The 25,250-nt window shown below is 36.4% G+C and overlaps 1 protein-coding gene across 13 annotated transcripts in view; it reads right to left on the reverse strand.

Annotated features, from left to right (window-relative positions):
- LOC119643796 (zwei Ig domain protein zig-8) overlaps positions 1–25,250 on the reverse strand; it is an 84,940-nt gene that overhangs the window by 56,983 nt on the left and 2,707 nt on the right. Inside the window, exon 3 of one of the 13 annotated variants that reach the window (XM_038043293.1) lies at positions 6,545–6,771. The exons of the other annotated variants lie outside the window; for them this stretch is intronic. The gene's annotated coding sequence lies outside the window, so the exon portion shown is untranslated. The remainder of the gene's footprint in view (positions 1–6,544; positions 6,772–25,250) is intronic. 13 annotated transcript variants of the gene reach the window in all.

Below are 25,250 nucleotides of genomic sequence, written 5' to 3' on the forward strand. Positions count from 1 at the left end.
CAATAACATACATCCACACCGACGTCCAGGTGGACAGATATGGCGAGACAGATTCGAAATTTGATCTTGATCAAAATTTGTCTACTTTACAGGCTCTCTGAACATTAAGACAAAAAATTTTATCTTTAAACTTAAATCGTAGGTGTAAATATCAAGTTTAAAAAAAAATGTAGAGATGTCTTCTGGAAGGAGAAGGAACGTCCATTAATTTCTTGTAATACAGTTCTTCAGATCACTCATTAGCAAATCCTCGAAATTATTTACTTTGTTCAAAAAAAATTGGTAATATCAAAATCTGATGTATTTTGTACAATAGAGTATACAAAACTGGCGAATGCGAAAAATTAAAATTTTAAAAAATTGTCCAACTTTTGTTTTGCCGTAAAACACATTATTTGCTTTTCTCCTGAATAAATATAATGATAAAATTGGCAATTAATATCGTACTGAAAATAAGAGTTAAACATATGCAATCATTCAAATAGCGTTGAGTTTAGTGTTTACTCGAACTTACAACGTCTTTTCTCAGTTGCAATTTGTCAACATTCTGGTGTTCATTTAAAATGTACATTCTGCAACTTTTAACTCCGCGTGGATTGCCCTTCATATAGAAAACCAAGAATTTGTTTAAAATATGTATTAAAATATGCACTACCCATCAGAACACATTCGGTGTTTTGCAATTTTTTTTTTTATTGCCTTTTTGCCTTTTTCGCCTCTAGATCCTAATTAATTACAAAAGTATAAAAGTATTTAAATTAATTGAGATATATTGGACTTTTTGTCTTAATATTCATTTTGGTTTTTTCGATCAAGATATAATGGTCTCGTCAGTAACTCTCTTTTTTTTTGCATGTTCACAATTCTTCTCTTAATTTTCCCTTTGTTTACTATGTCTATAATAGTGTGATGCTTGTGTTTAATTTGCGAAATCATTTTGTGTAAGTGACAAACTTTTTTTTTCACTGTCTATCCTGTCTATTTCTCTTTACATGGAGTGTTTTTTTACATCATGTCGAACAAAAACGGGCCCTGATTCTGAACGATTCATTAGCTGTTGGCTTTGCGAACGTTTTTGTTCAACGAAGTGTGCAAGTACCAATGGCTATGCTGCAGATGCAGTTCTGAATCCTTCGAGAGGATTACCTTGGTCATGTACCGACTGTAGGAAGCGCACATTGGTTTTTGTAAGCATTTCACGGAGACAAGGAATGGTTAACCTGCATTAATTAAAAATTTGGTGACATTGCGGAGAAAGTTTGAAAAACGGAAACAATGTTTTACCCAGAGCACTCACCTTCCCTAAAGCCTGTAAAAAAACAACTTGTAGTGTAGCGTAGTGTACTTCACCTTCGTCTGATTCCTTGACTCATGCATGAGCTCCATCCTTGCCCACAAAGAACGTTAGCGTTATAAATAAGCTTGGAAGCTCTCCCCGTTTTAGCTATGCTGAAGTGACGTCCTCCCTTCACACTATTCTGTCTATATCTCCAAAAATTATTACCAAAAATAACAAATCCCCCCTCTCCCCCTGACTGTTCGGGTGTGCCTGCTTGTCAACACGCTGGTCAAGTCGCACAAACTGAAGGTGCAAGTGTAGTCACCCCCTCTATATTCTCGCCAACTCAAAACTATTTACCTGCAAATCCTATCGTTCCTAATAGAGATGATGTCTGCCCGACGGCAATACCCACCAGAAATGCAATATTCGTGTCCAGACTGGCGCCTGACACCTCTGAGTATAACATAAAAAGTTGTCTAGCTGCAAAAGTCTCATCCATCAATTTGAAGCATGTAAGCATTTTCAAATTGGCTCCATTTCAATCTAGAGCTATCTCGTCTTTTAAAACCTTAGCTTCGACTGCAAACAGAAATTTTGTTAAACGAAGCATTGCGGCCAGTTGGATCCTTAATAAAGGAACTCATTTCTCATGATCGACCCCGTAATAATAATTCTTCCACCCTCAAAAACCTAAATGTTCCTTCAGGCCCAACAACTTTTATTTACCAAAATGTTAGGGGCCTAACTCAAAAATTCTCTCCAGTGAGCACGGAGTTTTCCTGTTTGGTTTTCACCGAACCTTGGTTAACACCCGATTTACAATCGTCAGAACTGCTACAACGCCGTTCTACTCAATTGTATTTCATACTTCTCCCGACATTGAATTTATTTAAAATTGCCAATAAACACTTATGTGTAATATGCTCCTATATTCCTCCATATGCGGATATCTCTCTTTATAAGAAACATGTTGCTCTCATTTGAGACGTAGCCGAAAAGTGTGAGCCGACTGATATATTCATGGCGTTGGGAGACTTCAATAAGCCACATATCACTTGGAGTTATAGTCATAACACTGGCTGCATGGTCTCCACTTCAACTTCAACATCTGATAAAAGTATTCTGTTTTTCAATAAATTATGTGAAGGCAATACACTTCAATACAACTGTACTCATAATTGTAATGGCTAGGTCATTGCTTTGCCGATTTCCCGGAAATAGTTGTAAATCGCTGTCAACCCTTTACTTTACATGAGGATCTGTATTATCCAACAATTTGTATTTCCTTTATTGTATAATTTTAATAAAACCAATATTTTACTATTTAAATCTCATGTTTCATATATTATGCTCAATTTTTCTGCTGACAATATTGAAAACTTACTGTCATCGTTCTATAATGTATTAAACCCAGCAATTTGTGCGTCCGTTCCCATCAATTGATTCCGTTCAAAAGCAACTTTTGCTGTTTGCCTTTGGGAATATGGGTTGCCACTCGATCTCTTTTTCCTTATGAAAATTTGTGGCTTCTTATCCTTACCTTCACGTGTGAAACGATTTTTTCTTGGTATTTCCTTCTTCATACTACTTGGTGAGACAAGCTTTAATGTCGCTAACCGCCTCTTTGGGCTGTTTATTTTCATTGAGTTGAATTAAAGTATATATAATTACGAGCTCGTTAATCTGTGCAAAGTTGCTTGCAGAAACTTAAATGATGCGTATCGCTCAATCTCCTTACAGTTTTCTTAATAATAATTTATAGCTAATAATCAATTTCATATGAAAAAAATTGGTACTATGGGTACAATGGATCGACTATCAGTAATCCAATACAATTACGAAATTCCTTTCCTTGATACGGTTCGTATCACTAGATCGTGGTTTTATTTACAATCAATTTCTTTAAGGAAAGGATTATGTGCAGTTTACTTAGTTTGACAATATTCTTAACTTAAACTTTCTTTTCGACCAACTTATTCTGTTCAAATATTCTGCTTATATAAGCAAGTTTTCATTCACCATCAATGGGCCTCAGTTTTTCCTTAGGTCGTCAATATTACCAGCGAAAAGTAGTGTCACTAGCTAAAAGAAAGCCAAGTGAACATAGATTACGAATTGATAGTAAACACTTAAATGCAATGGTTTTAAAAGACAACTTCCCAAGGCTGGTGGTTGATGATGTTTTTGAAAAACTACAGTCAACACAGTCAACAATCTCCTTTACTGGCGAGTTGGAAAACCAGAAACATGATAAATGTCTAGGAAAAGAGAACAATGAAAATTAATGCAGAAAAAGAATAAAAGTAAAAGGAAAGGAGCGTAAAGCAGCGCCATATAAAAGTAGAAAAAAGAAACAAAGACTCACCATTGCAGAAGTAAGTCTTAGAAGAGAAAACTGCGAAAAACGAATCCATAATCAAGAAACAAGATGAAGCTAATGAGGATTTAGAAGATATGAATCGCTATTAATCGAAAGAAGCCCCGGAGAAGCGGATAAATATCGTGAGATTCAAAAGCTTAAAAAAAATGAGGAAGCTATAAAATAAGAAGAAACTGATGCAATCAACAGTCTTAAAACAGCGTTAACAAATGAATAAGCTTTATGTATATACGACATAAATGCCATAACGGAACTGCATATACACGCATCGAAAAATGGTTTCAGTGCAATACGATTGCAATTATTTGAGAGGAAGATAGATCGTACATTTTTTTGAAGCAAAAAAACGACACCCCAAGAAGGCAAACTGCCAATTATATCATGGAAGTAAAAGCGGGTTATTATGCACTAAAAAAGTTAAACTTTTGTTACTGTAAACTGTTAAATCGGTTACAGATTGCAATACATTGAAACACACACCAGCGAAGAAGGACTTTCCACCAGAACCTTCAAAAATAATAATGTCCACCCAAGGCTTTTTAGATATTGTCGAACATCATTCCAGCGGCAAATTACAGCACGTTGATAGCCTAGCTCATAATTCCATGAAGATGTTAGTAATACCTTCAGAAATAATGTCCACGTTTACAAAATTAGAAAAAGTTGATGATGTTGATGCATATATATCGGGCAACACAACCTGATTGTCTCAAACAAACATGTGCTTAAAAGGTGGCGTTTAAGTTTATATTTTTTTTCAAGATAGTTCTCTTATTCTTTGCTCTTGTAAAAAACTATATTGATTTGAAAATGAGTGAACTATCTGAAGAAATACGCTTTGTGATCCTTTTTTATTATGAAAAGTAAAAAGGCTGCAAAAGAAAAGAAAATTCTGAAGTGTACGGTGAGAATGCTGTGAATAAACGCATAATCAACGAGTGGGGTGCTCGATTGCGTTCCGGAAATTTCAAAGATACACCTAGCACTCATTGAAAAAATCGATCAAATTTTCAACCGGTGCAGCAAGACTGGCACGTTCGCTGTCACCAAATAGCGGAGGCACTACACATCAACCACATGACAAATTGGCATCAATATGTCGTAATATATACATTTATATAAACCCATTAGTTTTAAATATCCTCTCATTTTTTAGAAAAAAAAGGCAAAGAAAGTGATGCGGGAAGCGCAATAAAAAAACAAGATCGGAAATTTTTCGACAAGGTTAAGTCGTCGATCAAAGAGAAAAATCCGCTTTCAGTAAAAACCGATCATGTAATATTAGTTTGGGGAGATTTCTCGTAAAGTATCGATCAAACAATTTCATATTTTTGCTCGTTGGAAAGGTGACATTTCGCAGCAAAAAAAATTTTTTTTGCTGTTTTTTGTTTGGTGCATTCAGTTGTGAGTTACAGCGTGTTGAAAATGGAAGTGAACAAAGAGAAAATTCGGTACATTTTACTGTTTTTCTTTGACAAAGGCGAAAATGCAAGCAAGGCGGCTAAAATTGTGAATGGTGTTTATGGTTCCGATACTGTAACAGCCAATTATGTTTGTATGCAATTTTGGTTTCGTAAATTCCGTTTAGGAATTTTTGATGTTAAAGATGCACCTCGCACAGGTAGGCCGGTCGTCGAAAATGTCGATAAAGTCGGAGAAATGATCGAAGTTGACCGGCATGTTAGCCATCGTAACATCACCCAGGAGCTAAAAATCGACCATAAAACAGTTTTAAACCATTTACATAAAGCTGGTTTCAAAAAGAAGCTCGATGTTTGGGTGCCACACCAATTAACAGAAAAAAACATGATGGATCGAATTTCCATCTGCGAAGCTTTGGCCAAACGAAATGAGATAGACCCATTTCTTAAACGGATGGTGACTGGAGATGAGAAATGGATCACATACGATAACCGTGTGCGAAAACGATCGTGGTCAAAGAGCGGTGAAACACCTCAAACGGCCAGGAAGGTTTTGCTATGCATTTGGTGGGACTGGAAGGGGATTATTTATTATGAGTTGCTTCCATATGGCCAAACGCTAAATTCTGATCTCTACTGTCAACAACTGGACCGTTTGAAGATAGCGATTGACCAGAAACGGCCAGAATTGGCCAACAGGAGAGGTGTCGTGTTCCACCAGGACAACGCTAGGCCACACACATCTACAGTGACTCGCTAGAAACTTCGGGAGCTTGGTTGGGAAGTTTTAATGCATCCGCCATACAGTCCGGACTTGGCACCAAGCGATTATCATCTTTTTCTTGCATTGCAAAATTTCTTTAATGATAAAAAATTGGAATCTAGGGAGGATTGTGAAAATCGACTACTAGAGTTTTTTGCAAATAGAGACCAGGACTTCTATGAGAGAGGCATTTTGAAGTTACCTTTAAAATGGACAAATCGGACATTCCGAAGCATGTTAAATAAAGTCCTGAAGTTCATATAAAAATAATGGATTTCTTTTTCCCCAACCTAATATAAAAGAAGCACATAATCATTATACTTTGTGAGTCGTCAACATAGAGAGTAAAATTTTAATGTGCAATTTTAAATTTGTTCTTAATAGTTTTTAGAAGGATCTCCCTTTGCAAATCATGCGCCGAAGGAGACCAAGGGTAGGGCACGAAATTGGTACAGGGCTTATGAACTGCCCGTTCGGTAAGTACGTTTCATCCATTCGTTTATGCCACCATATCACCCAAACTATCTGGTCGAAAAGAAAGTGTGCCCGAAACTTTCCACATACCTGAGCATCGGCATAGTATGGTTTGTGTTCCACTTATATATATGTACATTCAGGGCAAGTGTTTTACAAAGAAAAAAAAGATTTGTCCACCAATCCAGTGGTTTAAGACTACACGGCTTTTTCATCGTTCTCACCCACTTATCCAGGAGTAACCTGTATACAGCACAACACACTACCATGACACGTTGTATTTAACCGTACTGCTCGCCTTTGAGGAATCCTACACACGGTTGTCTTTCCTATCATACCTGACATCTCATTTTAAGTCGAACGTTCACACACACTTTCTCCACCCCCCTCCCGCTGTAACCCTGCCTGATCTCCACTGTGGCCATACGCATAGGGGATATCCTCTGAGTGGCTGGTTATAGAAGAAGAAAAAAAACCAGTATAAAAAATTAGCAAAAGAAGAAGCATTTTTAAATTATACATACAAAGGTAACACATCATTACATATTTTACACATCCGAGTACTTAGCTCCAATGAACGCAGCCAGTAAAAATTATAAATGTATGCTATCAATGCTGAACGAATTTTTTAAATTCGTCAGGTTACTATGTTGTAAAATGACAGAATCTGAAGAACTTGTAAAAACTTTAAACGTCTGATCAGATGTCTTTGGGTATGTTGGATACCCAGAGTAACTAGCGAATCTCCATTCATCTCGAAAAAATTCATTAATCTTTGTGTAGAAAATAATATCGAAAATATTCAGACTACAATTGGTGTGCATCGGGGTAGTGGTCGAATAGATAGAATAAATCGAAGAATAACAGTAATTATGGCGAAAGTATCATGATCTGAATCATCATAATGGTATAAAATTGTTGGACAGGTTCAAAAGACGATAAACACCACTTTAAATATTTCAGCAAAGACGCATATAAAAAAGAACGTAATGTACGGATTGTTGGAAATGTTAGAGCACGAAGTAGTAATTACAATAAGGAGCGAGTTAACATGCGAAAAAATGTTAAAGAACAAATCCAGACGGGTCAAGATACATTTAAGCGAAATGACGTTGCAGACAAACAGAGATAGACAAAACAGTTCTTAATTTTAAGTCGGCAGCTAAAGTTCTAAAATCGCAGAGTCGTTAAATAGAGTCAAGTTGTAAGATAGTACAGTCGTCAAACCTTTCTGTTAACTTTTATTATTATTATATCTGAATTTTTCATTACACCTGAATTTCAATTACTTTTTAATAAATATTAGTATATCTGTAACTAAAATAAAGTAGTATCAAGATTCTTAACTTATATATATATATTTTTAGTTGAAAGTAGGGCCAGCGTACTGTCAACCAGTCGTTCTATAATATTTACGCGAACCAAGTCTTCGTTTTACGTCAGGATGGGCATTTATTGCCGAATGAGATAAGGACTTCGATATCCTCTTTTTCTGGCTTTATTTTCGAGTACATCACCCAAAAATCCGTTTATTCCAACTTTCAAAATTTCTCAATATAGCTGTTAGTAGATTACATGGTTAAACTTTGATCGCCGAAGGTGTGAAAGGCATATTTCTCAAAGACGCCCATACCAAATAGACGAAAGAAGTGTGGTCCACAACAAAGTTATACCTTGCTTAGTCACTTGCGTTGTCTGCTCATAGGTTGGCTCGAAAAGTTTGTATGTCAAAAAAAAACTTAGGTTCTTTTCCTCACTTCTTTTTTTTGCATTAGGATGTAGCATCGTTGCTACTATGCCGTGTAACGGCTTTTTATCTCCATTTACCCATATGGGTATCAATAAAAGAGCGTAGAAGGCACAATGGGAAAAACTATTCGATCTCTCGGCATAGTAGATTAATTTTTTTACAATACCTTTAAGTGAAGTAAAAGATGAAAAAAAAATTTCATCTCATTCACTTTTTATCACATTAAATAATATGATGGGCCACTAAAGATTTCCGTGGTGATGGGTGCGCGAGGTTGGACCCGCGCCGAACTTAACTGTTACTTGTGTTAGATTAATTTTACTTTTTTACTCGTGTGTTCACCAAGCTAAGTTTTGCTTCACTCTTTATTCCGAATTTCAATGACTCATTTTATCACTTCTGCTCACAATAGATTTTTTTTTATTTTGTTCTACTATTTGCATATCTGCTTCCAAAATGAAAAGCCAATTTTCAAATTAAACTGCGCGAATATATTGAATATGAGAAATTTTTTTTCTAAAATTGTAGTATTGTAACAGACATCTGTGTCAAAGTTCACACCATAAACGTTATTAGTCTTGTAACTGGTTTTGTACAACACAATATTATTTTTTGTGATTTTTACAGTCTGCAACTTTGTTGAGCAAAGAACTATTAATCGGCCTTAGCACGTGAGATGAAAGTTGTATCTACGCATTAGACCCGGAAACAACCGATCAATCGAGGGAATAACGTGCAAAAGATGGGCCAAGATCGAAAAAAACGCACCAAAGTTAACTCCTTAACTTCCTCAACTATCCCGGTATTGTGCACCATGAATTCCTTCCGCCGGAACAAACTGTTAACATGGAATATTGTTTGAGTGTTATCCGACGTTTGCGTAAAGGTATTACTTATAAACTATGGGAAATAAATGTACACAAATTTCAACTCATATTCTATAGGCGATGCTGTACCATCTGTGCACAAAAATGGAAAAAATTGACCACGTCTACCCAATATTATAGTGTGTCAAAATTTAATTGTTTTTTCAATATCTTTCTAAAGTGCAGAAACAAGATTCAAATACTCTTTACAGTATGCAAGTTCTTGGCCACTTACAATCCTTGAATACACCTAAACATGCCGGCCTGTTCATCTGTACACCTGTCTGCTTGCACAATTTTGTAGTATATGTGGTGGTAAACAGTCTCCCGTTATCGAAAATGAAGATATCGCCTAAAAATTTTCAAAAGAATTTCGAATTGACCTACACTGTTCAACGGATACGTCTGTAATGTGCACATACCTCTACGACGAAAACTTTCATTTTGGATATAGAAAAGTAAGGTGCGCGAACTCCATAACATAGAGCATGATAAATATTTTTTTTTACTTCTTTTGTCTTTTGTAGGATAACGGTGATAGATATAAAAGATTCGATGCCGACCGAATTTAGTTTTCTTACTTGTTAAAATTCTCTTTTTCCTTGAGTGATAATCTTTGAATATGCACTATCATTATAATGTAAGTTGCCTAATTTAAGTTAGCAAACTGAACTGACCAAACAACATGTGAAGCTATATCAATGACAGCAACTTGGCACATTCCCAAGTAATGCACCAATAAATGCAATATCAGCGTCTACGATCAATTATCACGCCAGCGCAGAAATTAAAGAAACATAAAATGATTTGTATAGTAGGATAAGTTTTTAGTTGGTTTCTTGACTCAACTGCGGTCTGATCGAGAAAATGAAAACGTTGTTTTTATAAAATCTCCGTTAAGGAAGATTTAACGATGGCTTGGGCGTAATATCTTAAAGCTCCGGAAAGAAAAAACAAATAAAGATAAGGCAATAAAAAAAATCAGCTAAAATAAATTATAATAAAAAATAATGCGCAAAATATTATAAATTATTTTATCTGCGCAAGAGTAGTTTTAATCCAATATAATAATTTATCTAAATTAAATTCAACACTTTTTCCTCATAGCAAGTGAAAAGTGAGCGCTTAACAATAATTTTTAACTTAATTTCATTTTAAAAAAATTTAATAAAAAATAATTGATTTTTAAATAAATAGTAAAGCTTCATTTATTATCAAACGTCGCTCTGCTACGGTTGAGTAGTATGATGCGTTCTCGACATTTAGCGGGGTTTATATAAAATGCAGTCCACATAACAATTTTTAGTGAAATTATAGGATCATCGAATAAACAAAAATTTTAATTAAAATAAAAACTCAAAATTTAGAAAGCACGAGAAAATATAAATAATTGGAGCAATAATGTTCACAACCAAAGGAGCTGTATAATAATATATGTTCGTCTGGACTTTCGAAATCGAAAAATCTATAAAAAATTTTATAAGCAAAGCGAATACAACGAGTAAATATCGATGAATTAAAAAAGATTATGATAATGTGTGCTAAAGGTTTTGCGGAGAGCAGAATGTTTCGAAAGTGAAAAACATGAAAGTAATCAATAATAATACTGATGCTTAGTGCAAAGAAATGAGCGCCACCAATAATTAAAAAACACTCAATTTTGAAAAGAATTATTAACTTTGAAGAAATTTTTTTTTTTTTTCGAAGTTTGGCAACTCTGCACGCGCGGTATAGTCGTCTTGATTTTTTCTGCAACTAATATTTTAATTTCTTTTTAAATTTTTTTGCTACTTAGTTTTATTGTGCCTAAATTTATAAAATCTTTACAGTGAAGTGAGTGAATTTAAAGTAAAGGAACTATATTGTCTTTACGCGTTAATTCGTTTGGTTTTTGCAATCAAAAATGTGGCTCTGGTATGTCTCCTTTTTTTTCTCTCCTTTTTTGGTGTTTGCAATTTTGTTTTGCTTTCGCCCTCTTGTTACAGTGTCAACGTAACGGAAAAGTTTGGTTAAATTTGTTGACAATTTTTGTGTTGTGGCTCTTTTTATATTTTGTTCTCTTTTTTTCTTCATAATCCACTTCTGCCGTTTTTGACTGGACGTGAATTGTTTATATACACCATGACGCGCAAAAACAGGCCCGGAATCGGATAAATTCGTTTCTTGTTGGCACTGCTTTCTCGGCCGTGCTGCTGACGCAGTCGCTGACCCTTTTAAAGGCTTAGGATGGTAATGTCCTGACTGTAGGCAGCGGGACATTCATTTTTACGAATTTTTCACGGAGACGAGAAATGGTTTCTCGGAATTGAGTAGAAATCTCGGCTCCTTGTGGGAGAAGTTTTAGCTAATTAAGTCTAGGCTTGATGAGTGTCGTTTTATTGAGTACTTCTCTTCTACCCAAGCCAGAAAAATAACAACTCACAGCGTAGCGTGTGGGACGTCACTTCTGAGTTCCTCTAAATCTGATTGGTTGGTACAAGTTACCGCTCCCTCTAACTCTAAAATGAACGTTAATGTTTCCGATATTGTTGAGTCGATCGGTAACAAAATAGTTAAAAACAAGCCGGCAAGTCCTTTTGTTTTAAGCTACGCTGAAGCGGCAAGAGTATTTTCCACCAGAGCCGCCACTCACTCTAATGATGCTCTCCCCCTGGCTGTTCGAATATGAACGCTGGTCATCAGACTGGGCAAGTCGCACAAGTTGCTGGTGCAAGGGCAATAACGCCATCTTTATTCTCCCCAACCTTCCTGTTCCAAGTAATGACGTTTGTTTGACGGCAGTTCCTCCAAGAAAAGCAATATTTGTGTCAAGACTGGCACCTGAAACATCGGTGGATAACATAAAAAGTTATCTGGCAGCGTAAGTCCCATCAACCAATTTAAAGCGTGTTAGCATTTTCAAATTGGCTCCTTCTCAATCTAGAGCAATCTCGTCTTTTAAAATGCTACTTCCAACTGAAAACATTGATATATTGTTCAATAAACCATTGTGGCCGATTGGATCCTTAATTAAGGAATTTATCCCTCGAGATCGTCCCCGTAATACCAAAGCAATTCGCCTTCAAAAAACTAAATGTTTCTTCAAGCCCATTATCTCTCATTTATCAAAATGTTAGGGGCCTAAATTCAAAAATTCGTTCTACTTTTCTAAATTCAGTGAGCACGGAGTTTCTCTGCTTGGCCTTCACTGAAACTTGGCTAAAACCATTCGTCGGAACTTTTCCAAAATTCTTTCCAGGTTTTCAGCAATAATCGATTGAATCGCATCGGTGGTGGTGCATTAATTGCCATATCGGCGTCAATCCCGTTCTATTCAACTGAATTCCCTACTATTCCTGACATTGAATTTATCGCCATTCGAGCGAAAACGCCTGATAAACAACTATTTATAACCTGCTCCTATATTCCCCCAAATTCGACTGCCCTCATTTGTGAAGTGGGCAAGCAGTCTACACCCACCGATATAGTCATAGCGTTGTGTGACTTCAATTTGCCTCAAGTCACTTGGTGTAACAGTGATAATTCTGGGTGTTTGATTCAACATATTGTTACGGAAATCGCAAATCCTGTTCATTCCAGCTAAGTAATAAAATCCCTAAAGACGGAAAAACTAAATGCACATTCGCAGCATACAGCTGCCGACCGAGGAAAATGAGCACCAGAGAAGCAGATTAACGAACTAAAAAGAAAACTAAAAAATTAAGTACTAGTAACATGATGGTAAAAATGTATACAAATGGAATATTTGTGGAAGGGAGAGTTAGTAGGAAAAGAATATTTAAGTTGAGCAGTAGAAAGTATTGGCAAAAATAGATTGTGAATAATCCTACTTTTAAGGAATATAATTGTAAATAAATTCGAATATAATATTGAGGGAAGGGAGCAAACCGACAACTTGGGAGGAACAGAAAATACAGGTACAGCAGAGGAAAAACACAGCGAAGGAAAAGCCGAAGATGGTGCAAGTATATCAAACGTTATGAAGTTTTTACAACAAATGCAACAACAAACGCAACAACAAATGCAACAAATGCAACAACGAACGCAACTAAAATCAAAAATTGACGAGCAGATTCAGGAAAATCAACACATCCTGCGAACACATATAGACGAAACGTACCAGCAATTCGACGGCAAAGGTAATGTACTGGAAGGAAAAGTTGATAATGCGATAAGCCAGTTGGATACGAGAATAAATGCCCAAGAAGAAGATGTAGACGCCATGAAAATTGAAATAAAAATCTTAAAAGAAGCACTGACTAAGCTACAAACTAATGACGTAACCACCAGCTCCATCAAAGTAAAAACACCCCTATTTGACAGCAGCACTAACTTCAACACATTCAAGCTACAGTTTGGTGTTGTTGCAACAAAAAATATGTGGGATGATGAAGAGAAAGCAGTCGCCTTAATAACCTCCTTGAGAGGAGCAGCAGCAGAAATTATCCAGGTAATCCCGGAAAGAAAAAGAACGGAATTCACGGAGAAGGTAAGCTACCTAGAGTTGTCTTCATGCTGCCAGAAGCTGAACGAAAGGATCCAAGATTATGCTGCCGAAAACGAACGCCTGGCCAATCTCGCGTATATCGGTGCGCACAACGACGTGCTGGAAAGATTAAAAATCGACGCCTTTGTTAAAGGACTTCGTGACGCGGAGCTCAAAAAAGCTGTATGGACGTCATCTAAAACGACGTATACGGAAACGCTGGGCTTCGCGCTTACACAAGAAGCAGCTAGTGTGCTGTGGACGTCAAGCATGAAGGTGAGACGCAAGGAAGTTACCAGCGAGAACGATAATTTGAATGTGGTCTGCGCGGCGCTTCGACAGGTCCTGCGCGAAAATAAGCAACTGTCGGGTTCAAAAACACGCAAGTGTTATGCCTACCAAAAACCTGGCCATTTTGCACGGGAATGCCGATCAAAAAACAAAAAAACACACTAGACATCGCCTACACGGAATTTTAGTGAAGGTGCCAGTGAAATATCCAACAAACAAGCGTTAACCTAAAAAGAGTTAGCACAGCGGGCAACGGCTGATTCAGAAATTTAGTAGCCGTATGGTCGTTATTACTCAAGCAAAGAGAAGTAATAGCAGCCTAACGATCAATAGAGAAATCCAGGGCCACATCATCACGCTGAACACTGGTGCTTCTCATTCAATTATCACCAATACAATTGCCACCAATACAATTGTCAACCGTTAGTTGGAGCACGGTTCCGAACGCCAACTGGTGACGAAGCTGCTTTTAAAGGTAAAATTATGAGAAACATTTCGATTAGCGATGTTTCGATGAAGCATGAATTTCAGGTGGTAGATATAATGGAGGAGTTAGTATTGGGGATGGATTTTACGGCAAAACATGGCTTCATACTGGAAATTAAAAGGCAAGTGTTACAATACGCTAATGTGACTTTGCCGTTGACTGTGGGATACGACAGACAAGCCGAAGTGTTACAAGTTGTAGTACAACGGCAACACAAGATCCCTCCAAACTTCGAAGTAATGGTGTGGGCCACAGCTACCCAAGAGCTAAGGCTAAAGAAAGATATGGGTTGTCGAACCGAGTAAAGAATGTACGAAAGACAACATCATCATTGGAAAAGCGGTTGTTTCACCGGTCAACAACTTAATACCGGTAAACTATTAAATCCAATCAGCATTACAACAAAAATTCACAAATGGGACATTATAGCGCAACGCCAAAAAGCCGAATTTGTAGTAAATCATCAAGCCGAAATTCCGAAAACTTTCTCATAAAAATTTTGGGTATTTGGATGGCATTATTGTTATAGGTAAAGATTTCAAGGAACACCTAAAAAATCCCGCGAATGTTTTTCACCGATTACAGGCAGCAGGTTAAAAATTGAATATCGAAAAATTTATGTTCTTTGTGAAGAAAGTGACATATCTTGGGCACAAGCTCTACACGTCCGGAATTCACACGGATGAAAAGAAAATAAGAGCAGTAAAAAATGGCCACGACCAAACACTTTGCATGACGTTCGAAATTTTCTAGGACTGTGCACACACTACCACAGATTCGTCCCCAGGTTTGCCACGGTTACTAGTGGACTGCTTGAAGAAAAATCGGCTGTTCATATGGAAGGAGTCTCAAGTTATGCGCAGCATTCATTTTAGCTTATCCAGTACCAGGAGAAAAATTTACACTGGATACCGATGCAAGCACAGAAGGCTTGGGCAGTGTGTTCTCCCAGCAAATTGATGGTAACGAAAAAGTCATAGCATACAGTAAGCGCCTATCCAAACCCGAGAGGAATTATTGCGTTACGCGACGAGGACTGGCAATAACGCAATCTGTGAAGCACTTCCACAAATATCTGTATGGGCAACAATTCCACTTAAGGACAGATCATGCTGGTCAACGACGGTTGCTCAACTTTAAAGAACCAGAAGGACAATTGACCAGGTGGATCAAAAAACTGAAAACTTACCAATTCTTGATTTCCCATCGGAGCGGCAAATCGCATGGGAATGCGGATACTATGTTCAGACGTCCATGCGACCCGCACTGCAAACACTGCGTAAGGAACGAGAATAAGGGAGGTGTCGACATCTGCCGGAGTATTGTGGAGCCCAACGGAAGCTTTTCGAAAGAAGACATGCGCAGTGCCCAAAGGGCCGACGGAGATTTTAACGCAATATTAAAGGCCTTAGAAAAGGAGGAGCGTCTCATCTGCATCTTACTGGTGGTGCCACAAGCGAGAACTCAGGATATTATAAGGGAATACCGCGGAGGCCATCTTGGCATCATAAAAACCGTGGAGAAGATCAAGGAAAATTTCTATTGGGTAGGCATCAAGGATTTCGTAGCTGCATGGATTCGCGACTGCAATCGGTGCAGCAAATCGAAAGGCCAGAAAAAAAACCCCGAGGGCGCTTGCAGCAGTATAACATGGGTGCACCTTTCGAAAGGATCGCAATGGATATTGCTGGACTATTTCCAGCCGGAAATGCAGGAAATAAATACGTACTGGTAGCCATTGATTACTTCAGTATATGGTCAAAAGTATACCTCATAGCTAATTAAGAAGCAAAGACAATAGCCAAAGTATTCGTCAATAATTGGGTTACGCGGCTTGGAACCCCCATCGAGCTGCATTCAGACCAAAGTAGGAACTTTAAATCTTCGATCTTTCAAGAGGTTTGCCAAATATTTGGCGGAATGGTCGAAAGATTTAATCGAACGCTTCAAGAACATTTGCGAAAAGTGATCGACGACAATCAGCAGGATGAACACACACCAATCTTTTTAATGGCATACAGGTCGGCAGTGCACAACACCACTGCTCTACCCCGTAGATGTTGTTCGGATCCAATCTGAGGCTACCAGCAGACATAAAATTCGGGACACCGCCTAACGTCCAAAGGACCGAGACCGAATATGTTGCTAGATTGAGAGTGATATTGGATAACATGCACCGACAGGTTCGAAATAGAACGCAAATCGTAAGTGACAGGCTAAAGCAGGTACCAGTAACATGGCGGTAAAAATAGAATATTTGCGGAAGGGAAAGTTAGTAAGAAAAGAATATTTAAGTTGAGCAGTAGAAAGTATTGGCAAAAATTGATTGTGAATAATCCTACTGTAAAGGAATGAAATTGTAAATAAAAGAACTTTGAAGTGTATTTATCTTGAACAAAAAATCCATAGTCCAGTGATACGGACTGTATCTTAGAAAAGCGAATTTTATAACAATATGATAGATTATTATCATTATTATGATAGATTATTATTATTATTATTATTTATATTTGATCATAGTTTAATTCAATACAACCGTACCCCTAATTGTAATGGTAGACTGTTTGATCTCTGCTTTGCCAATTTCCCTGAGATTAGTGTAAATCGTTGTCCACCTTTTAGTTTACCTGAGGATCCTTACTATCCAGCAATGTATACTTCCTTTCATTACAAGGATGATGGTTCATTGAACTGCCTTAATGTGCCAAATCAAACTTTTTTAAATAAATGTTATGATTTCCATAAAATCAATATTTTACTGCTAAAATCCCATACTGAAAGCTTATTGCCATCGTTCTACAATACTGTAAATCTAGCTATTGCTGCATCTGTTCCGATTAAGCAGTGCCGACCTCAAAGCGAGTGTCCCCCGTGGTTTAATAGGACAATTAAATATTACAAGAATAGACAAAACAAGCTGTTCAAAAAATATTCGGGAAGTGGCTCTGCTTGCGAAAATAGGAAAAAAAAACCTTTCAAAAATTTTATGAATAGTGGTTCTGCTTACGACTATTTCGCTTATTCAGCTGCAAGGCATAGATTTAATTTCCTCAATTAAAGGGTTAAAGGACTTCTCAACAGCAGCGTGACTTTCGGAAAGGAAAATCCGCGGTCACCAATTTGTTTACTTGTCATTTTTTCAAGGCTTTTTCCAGTGACTCTCGCACTCATGTAATATATACTGTTTTAAGCAAAACTTACTTATCTTTAAACTCCAAGCCTCCGGCTTCCCTTTCTATTTAGTGAAATGGATACGCTCTTATATACACAATAGATCCTTCAGGGTTCTGTTTAACTTCATCACCTCGGATGAATTCCCCGTGACGTCTGGCGTACCTCAAGGCAGCCACTTAGGTTTCATTTTATCTAGTTTATACATTAATTAACTCCCATCGGTGATTAATTCCAGACAGATCTTAATGTATGCTGATGATGTGAAACTGTTATCTTACTTCTCCGTAGAATCGCAATCACATCAGCTTCAAAGTGACTTGAATAATTCGGTATTTGCGTATTGAGCTCTAGTTAAGCAAAGCTAAGTCAGCGCTTGGTTTTGAAAAGAGGTGGTTCAAAGAGCGTGATGATCCTTACATTACGAAAAATCTGTTCAAAAACAATTCTTGCTTGCTGTTTCCCCTTAGGAGTTTGTGTTGGTACGCGATTGCCTCTCTTCCCCACCTACGAAAATTTGTTGCTTCTATTATCCTTATCGCCACTTGAGAAAGGTAGATTTGTTCTTGGCGTTTCCTTTGTAATCAAAGTAATAAATGGTACTATTGACTCGCCCGCATTACTTGGTGAGAGAAGCTTTAATGTCCCTAACCGCTTCTCTAGGCACTTGGTTAATCTTAGTCAATGTAAATACAATTATGAGCTGTTTAACCCGCTCCGAGTTGTGTGCAGAAACCTAAATGACGTCTATCACTTGTTCTCATTATCGGATTCTTTAAAGTCTATTAGCTACGTTGATTAATACGCGCGATTTACCTATGTCGTATGTAAACTAACTTGTAACCTTAATAAGTCATTATGATTCGAAAATTGATTGTTGTTAACTATTATCGGTTGCCGAGTTATTGCATGTTTGCGATGGCTTAGCGATTCATTTGCAATATGGTCCTGTACTGGTTGTGGTCGTAACTCTATGGTAGTTATGTACATGCTTTTGTTTCTTTTTTTTCCTTCTTATTTGTTTTGTTATACTTATACTATGTTTAATATTAATTAATATAAGATTTACTTTAAGTGCTCAATGTCTTTTTTTTAGTCTAAGAATTCAATTCATTAGTCTAAAATTAAAATAATAATAATAATAATACTTTAAGAGTCAATTGAACTCGACCGTCAATTTGTTTTCGTTGAGTTTCATATATAAGTGAATAAAGTAAATAAATAAATAAATAAATAAAAAAAAATGAGGTAACTGTTAAGATACACTGGAATTTTCAGCCGCCTTTAGACACAATGTTTTAATTAATTTTGCATAGAAATATTAACCTAAAACGAAAATATTTATAGCAAAAATGCTTAAAGTAGCTATTGAAGAAAAAGTTAAGTTCTTTTAATTACTACAGGACAAAGCTTGCCCACAGTAACTAAGCAAACTTTCATTTATGACATAGTGTAAAAATGTTGTCCTTTTGAATATTACTTAATTTACATTAAGTCATGTTTTGTTTATATTTTGTAAAAGAATTCTCGAAAAGTTTTATTTTAACTGTATTTTGATTTAAATTCCTCCAACACTTCGTTTAACAGAATTCTGCTAATGATTTAACAGAGCTCAACCAAAATAAAAAGTTTGTGTCTTTGCTAATTATATTTAAATATAAGTTCACACCCTTCTCAAAACCACCTAACCTTCGCCGCGTCCGGAATCAATGGACGTAGACCCAAATACACAGTCATGTCGAATAAACTATATGAACAGAACCGAGCAAAGCCAATTTTTTGAGAGAGGACACAGAAACCCATCAGGCAGCAGTAATACAGGCATTAAAAGAGTTTTCACATTGACACATCGGTAATAAGAAATGAACAAGATGAGGACGAAGAAAGACAATTTAGTGAACCAACTGACATACACTTTTTAGCACAGGCTGTGGTAAAAATTACGTTAAGCCCAAATTAAAAAAGAAACGTATAGCAAAGAAGGACACCTTTTACGCAAGATTAGTAGCAAGCGGTATGAGATTTAGTTAACATGCTTTTCTAAAGCTTTTTAAAATTAAGGATAAACTAAAATTTTATTCAATGCCGTCATTTAATTAGTTTGATGGTATTCTGCAAAATGATGAAGGAGCATTCATTCGCATTAGTAAAAATGTCGCGATATCGAAAAATGGCTTGAAGGTAAACCGCCAACAACTTCCCACACAATGCGTAAGTGCTATAAACATCAGATTAGAGAATTAAGCGACAAAGTAAAAAGAAACTATGGGAAAATCATAAGTATGTATCACCAATCCTTTTCTGAATCTTATATATACAACCGAAGATGTAGATGAAATTAGAACAACAACTGACGCTCAGATTGCTCAAAATTTTATTCTTATTGCGCAACCCTAAAATTTGAATCAGAAGGTGGAACAAACAAACTTTTGAATGACGGTATTATAAAACCATCTCGAGCATCATTTAACTCCCCGGTATCGATCGTCCCAAAAAAATCAGATAAAGCCGGTAATAAGCAATATCCTTTGGTAAATGACTATAGGAAAATAAATTCGAGCTAACAGAGATAATATCACAATTCGGGACTAGTGCTTTCTTTCCAGTACTTGATTTTAAAGGTGGTTTTCACTAGATTCCCCTAAAAAAAATCGGAAAGAATTGTTTGTGAAAATTAAGGAATGCCTTAATTCCGACGATATTATCCTCGCTTATCCAGGTTCTAGTAAAGATTCGAGTTTGTCGGCAACTCAAATTTGCGAGCGGAGCAATATTCTTGCAAGGTGGCAAACTAATAGATTTTATTTCTAGAACACTTGATAAGGCGGAGGATTCCTGCGCCGCCAATAAAAAAAAAACTACCATTGCCATTACGTGGACATTAAGTTCCCTTAGGAAATACGGATCGGTTAAGGTTAAAGTATGTACAGTAACTTATACGCTTAGCAATAAAAATAACAACGGTAAAATGAGAAGATGGAAATCAATTTTGAGAGGAATATGGCTATGAATTATCAATAGCGTCTGTAGAGATTGTAGATGTAGGGATTAAATTAGGGCCTCATTCTCGCCTAGTCAAAAGTGCGGCTTCGAAACTGCAAAGTTAATTGTAATTATTCTAGAAATAATAAATTTAATTAAGCATATGTAAACAATGGTGCACTAATGTTTTGTTTAATGCTAAACGCTTGCTATCTTTATCTGTAAATCGAACAAATATAGCCGTCACCGTACAAAGCCCCAAATTCAAGCCACCACTATGCCGCTATGTCCAGGTCAATTGATCCACCTAAATTAACTTTTAATGGGGAAAAACTTATTTCTAACGGGTGTAGACAAGTTAGTAAAATCGACGTACTTTATAAAGCTTATACCAATGTTATTATCAAATTATATAAAACGCCAGCTTTCCCCAATCTGATTACGAAAATTAAAGAAAAATTTAATGCAACATGCGCAAATTTGCAGCTATAAAACTTATATATGAAACAATTACAGTATAAGAAACACATTGAATTATTAGTAGATGAAAATAGGCAGGTGCATGTAAGAAGTCTGAGTACAGATATAATAATTATAATTCTTGTCATCATTATTGCATTCGTTATTGTGCAAAGGGAAAAGTTGAGCACCGTCACATCCAATATCTACGGAACATATCGCTAAACCAACAAGCGGGCCATTCCTTCAAATTTGAACATCATCGACTGCCAAAGAAATCTATTTGGGGCCTTCAAGAGAGAGATTCGCTCAACTGTGACATTGACTTCGCAGAGATTCCTTGAAGAATACTTCAAAAGACAACAAAAAAAAAGGAACTGGAAGTCACCTACATCTCCAAACAAAAAAACCGAGATGGCAAATTAATCAAAAATAGGAAAACTAAACTATTTTAAACGCCAAGTGCAGCAACCGTTCCCTAGGAACATGCAAATATTGGACAGAAATCAACAAATTAAAGAAGTGATTCGATAACCGCACACATTATTTAAAAAAGATTTTTTTTATCTATAAATATGTTATATATTAAACATTTTGAAAGTAACATTTCAACTATTTATATAAAAAATAATTTTATATATTTAGTAGTAACAATCATCCTTATATACATAGCCCTTAAAATCTGTAAGCATTTTAAAACTTACTTAACAAAAAACACAAATATATAAAAATAATAGACCTTAGATATGTAGAATATGCAATTCACGTACGTTTATATAATATTAATAATAATATGATAAATATTATTACATCATAAATTATAATTAAGCGAATTTCATAAACCCCTATAAACGGAAAGGATAGAGGTAGAAAAACCTACACATAGCAAACTATAAAAAACCAAACAGAAAGAATAAAAAGTTGCAAAGAAAAAGCTAATAAAATAATAGAAGGAAAGAACAACAGATAGAAGTACTTAACAAAATACAAACCTTTAAAATGAAAAGCAAGGAAGCCAAAGAATTGTTAAAAAAAAGTATAAATCAAATGAGAAGATAAACCAGAAGAATTATTAGAAAAAGAACAAACCAATATGGAAGATAAAGTAAATAAAAACATGGCGTTCAATCTAGCAATAGCCTCTAAACCTATACCACTCTTTTTAGGCAACTATTAAGAACACACTCCTTTTTAAAAATAACTCAAATTATTCCAAGCAATACTACAATCTCCAAACCTTAAACAACTCTCAAAAACAAGAACTCATAAAAATCTTCAAAAAATTTCAAACAATATTTCATTTAGAAAATGAACCACTCACTGCAAATAATTTTTGTACACAAAACATACAATCAAACGAGAAAACACTACTAAAGATAAAAAACTATAAATTACCCCGCGCACAAACTGACACCATCAAGTAGAAGAATTATTACAACGAAGGGTCGTATTAATTAGTTGTAACTCACCATTTATTACCTAAGAAAAATTAGACGGACATAAAAAATTGCGACAGTAGTAGAGTACAGAAAATGAAACGAAAAAATAGTAAACGACAAATTCCCTCTCACAATATTAGAAGACATTTTAGACAAACTAGGACGATCACAACGTTTCTCTACCCTACACCCGACAAATCATCAAATAGAGCTCAACGGAAACTCACGACCTTTAACCGTCTTTTCAACATCAAACAGACACTACCAATACACAAGACATCCATTCGGACTTAAGATATCGTTCTACAGTTTTCAGAGAATGCCAACTATAGTTTTAGAAGGACTAGACAGTGAAGCATTGTTGTACGCAGACAACCTCGCGGATGTAGCTTTGAACATGATAACAGACATCTAACAAAAGTACTTGAACAACTTAATAAATACAACCTCAAACTAACTACCTAGGATATCTCATAACACCCCTTGGCTTGATACCAGACCCCGCTAAATAGGACACGATAAGATGTTATCCCTACCCCAAAAACGCAGACGAAGTAAAAAGATTCGTAGCATTCTGCAAATATTACAGAAAATTTATGAAAGGCTTTGCTAATATAACGCAACCATTAAATGACCTTTTAGGACAAGGAAAAGATTTTTACAGACAACTGCAATCAAGCACTTTTAGAACGCAAAAATAAACTAATTACCCTATCAGTATCCGTAATACACAAAACACGCGTTTCTTTAGGAAGTAAGTCGTTATCAGAGCTGTCGTAATTATTATTCTCATCTTTAGCTACTCCATTTTTCTTTTGCAAACACATAAAATTCATCTTCACTACTAGAAAATTCCAGGTTTCTACTGGTACTTGCTTCTTCAACACTCTTTTCCTTTGCCATATCTTAAATTGTATATAGAAAAACTAATACGCATGTACACACGACCCTGTCACTCTTTCTTCTAATAGATACTGAGCCGAAAATGACGATAACAAACTTTATTGACCGTATACAAAACGATGTAAATTCCCCTAGTTGTTGCATGCATAATTAAAGCCGAACCTAGCAGATTTCCTAAAATATCACGACGTGCTGCCGGTATGGCGGCATTCCTTTTTTTCATAATATTTATAATGTCGTGAGTATGACGGCACTCGTTCACTCAGGGTTAACATAGTGTCACTTAATATACAAAGATTAAGGCAAGGCGAAAAGCAAGAAAAGCTTGACATCGCTGCATTTCATCTTGAGTAACGTTGTCAGTGTAGTGCAGATACACTCCTGTTAAAGTGGTCGGTACGCACGTTTTAATCAGTGTACCAAAAATCAGAGCAAACTTGACTCAACATCGACTGCTGGCTTTGGAATGAGAAAAAATATCAATAAGCAAAACATACAGGCAAACACACGTATTAAACGAACACAAACACACTTTTGCGCACAAAGCAGTAACAACGATAATAACGGTAACAGTGACAAGGGCAAAAATAACAAGCAGCAGCAAAGACAGCAATAATAGTAAGATAACATTTACAATGATGCCGACTGGCACCGGCGGCGAGGAAACGCGCACAGGAAAACAGGCGCAAAGGACTGCAAGAGCCAGATGCACAAATAGTAGGAGATCTATATAAGAGAAGCAGTTGCATTTATTGAGTCAGGAGTTAAAATTTCGGCCTCATAGAAATGATGGCCCTTCCCAGGCGCACTATACAGAAACATGCAAGATTTGATGGTTGTGCTCGAAAAATGAAATCCGAAGGATGGATAACCATTGGTGGAGTGAAGGAACGAGCGATCGTCAAAGTAAACGAAAATGTAGTCGAATGCCGAATGCTATAATGGTGGCAAAAATGGACGACATGTTATACACCAACGTTTTAAAAGACTGCTAAAGAGATCGAGGGTCTACGCAATATGAGCAAAAACACGCAGAAGATTCGGAAAGCGAAGAAATTTTTTTGGAGCTTAAAAAAACATCAGAGGAAAATTCGTAGGAATAAAAAACCCGAATAGAGAAGGTGCTTGGTAAGCAAGCTAAGATTTTATTGCTCGGTGAAGAAATCATATTGTAAAGGCTGTCAATGAGAAATTAATCGATGCCAATGTAAATGAGGAAATAGTCATAGCCTTAAGAAAATCGTATGCAGTTATTCAGGTGGTGATATTATATGCCACCTCTAATATAGCCACGGCGCTTCTGCAAAACGGAGGAATTACGATTTGATGGGTGATATACAGAGTGCACCTGTATGACATGCTCACCAGGTGCTTCAAATGCCTAGAGTTTGTCCATATCGTCAAATCTTGCAAAAGTGGCACAGGTAAAAGGAAATGCTGGTTTATATGTGGTCAAGAAGGAACCAAGTTGCATTATCTTCAGAGCCAAGAGACCAAATGCCAGTCAACTAGTAAATTATGTCCAGGTTGTAAGATGTCTGCAAAACAAACAAAATGAAAGCGATGCATAACGGGCCGAGCTAACGTGGCAGCTGTTTGGGCTGGTGATGAAAAAAACATAGAAATCCCTACGAGAAATAGCAAATATTATGTAGTGACTAAAATAAATGGGAAGTTCATTTCCAATTGTCACCTTCCCAGCAAGTCTAGAATTATTGGAGTTTGAAGAAACACTGGACGTAGTGATTACAGCGGCTAAGGCTTGTGAATCGTCAATAAATGTTAGAGATTTTAAAAAATGGAGATGCGTCAACAATAAACTTTTGTCAGCAGTTCCTTGATATACTACTGTGAATGGAAAGTTAGCAATACATAGATTCAAGATGACTATTACGCGATAATCACAGGCATGCGAGTTCAGGGAATAGAGAGACCAGATATTGACATGTCCAGGACAATGATATCAAAAGATATGAAATGGCCGTGGAATACTGAGAAACAAACGAGAAAACTGGCCCCACATATAATGAAAACATGCGGCGCCGCCATTGTTGGAAGATTAAATTGCATTGAATGTAAACCAACCTATTGGTGGA

This window comes from Glossina fuscipes, unplaced genomic scaffold, assembly GCF_014805625.2.
Source record: "Glossina fuscipes isolate IAEA_lab_2018 unplaced genomic scaffold, Yale_Gfus_2 61646, whole genome shotgun sequence".
Taxonomy (NCBI): domain Eukaryota; kingdom Metazoa; phylum Arthropoda; class Insecta; order Diptera; family Glossinidae; genus Glossina; species Glossina fuscipes.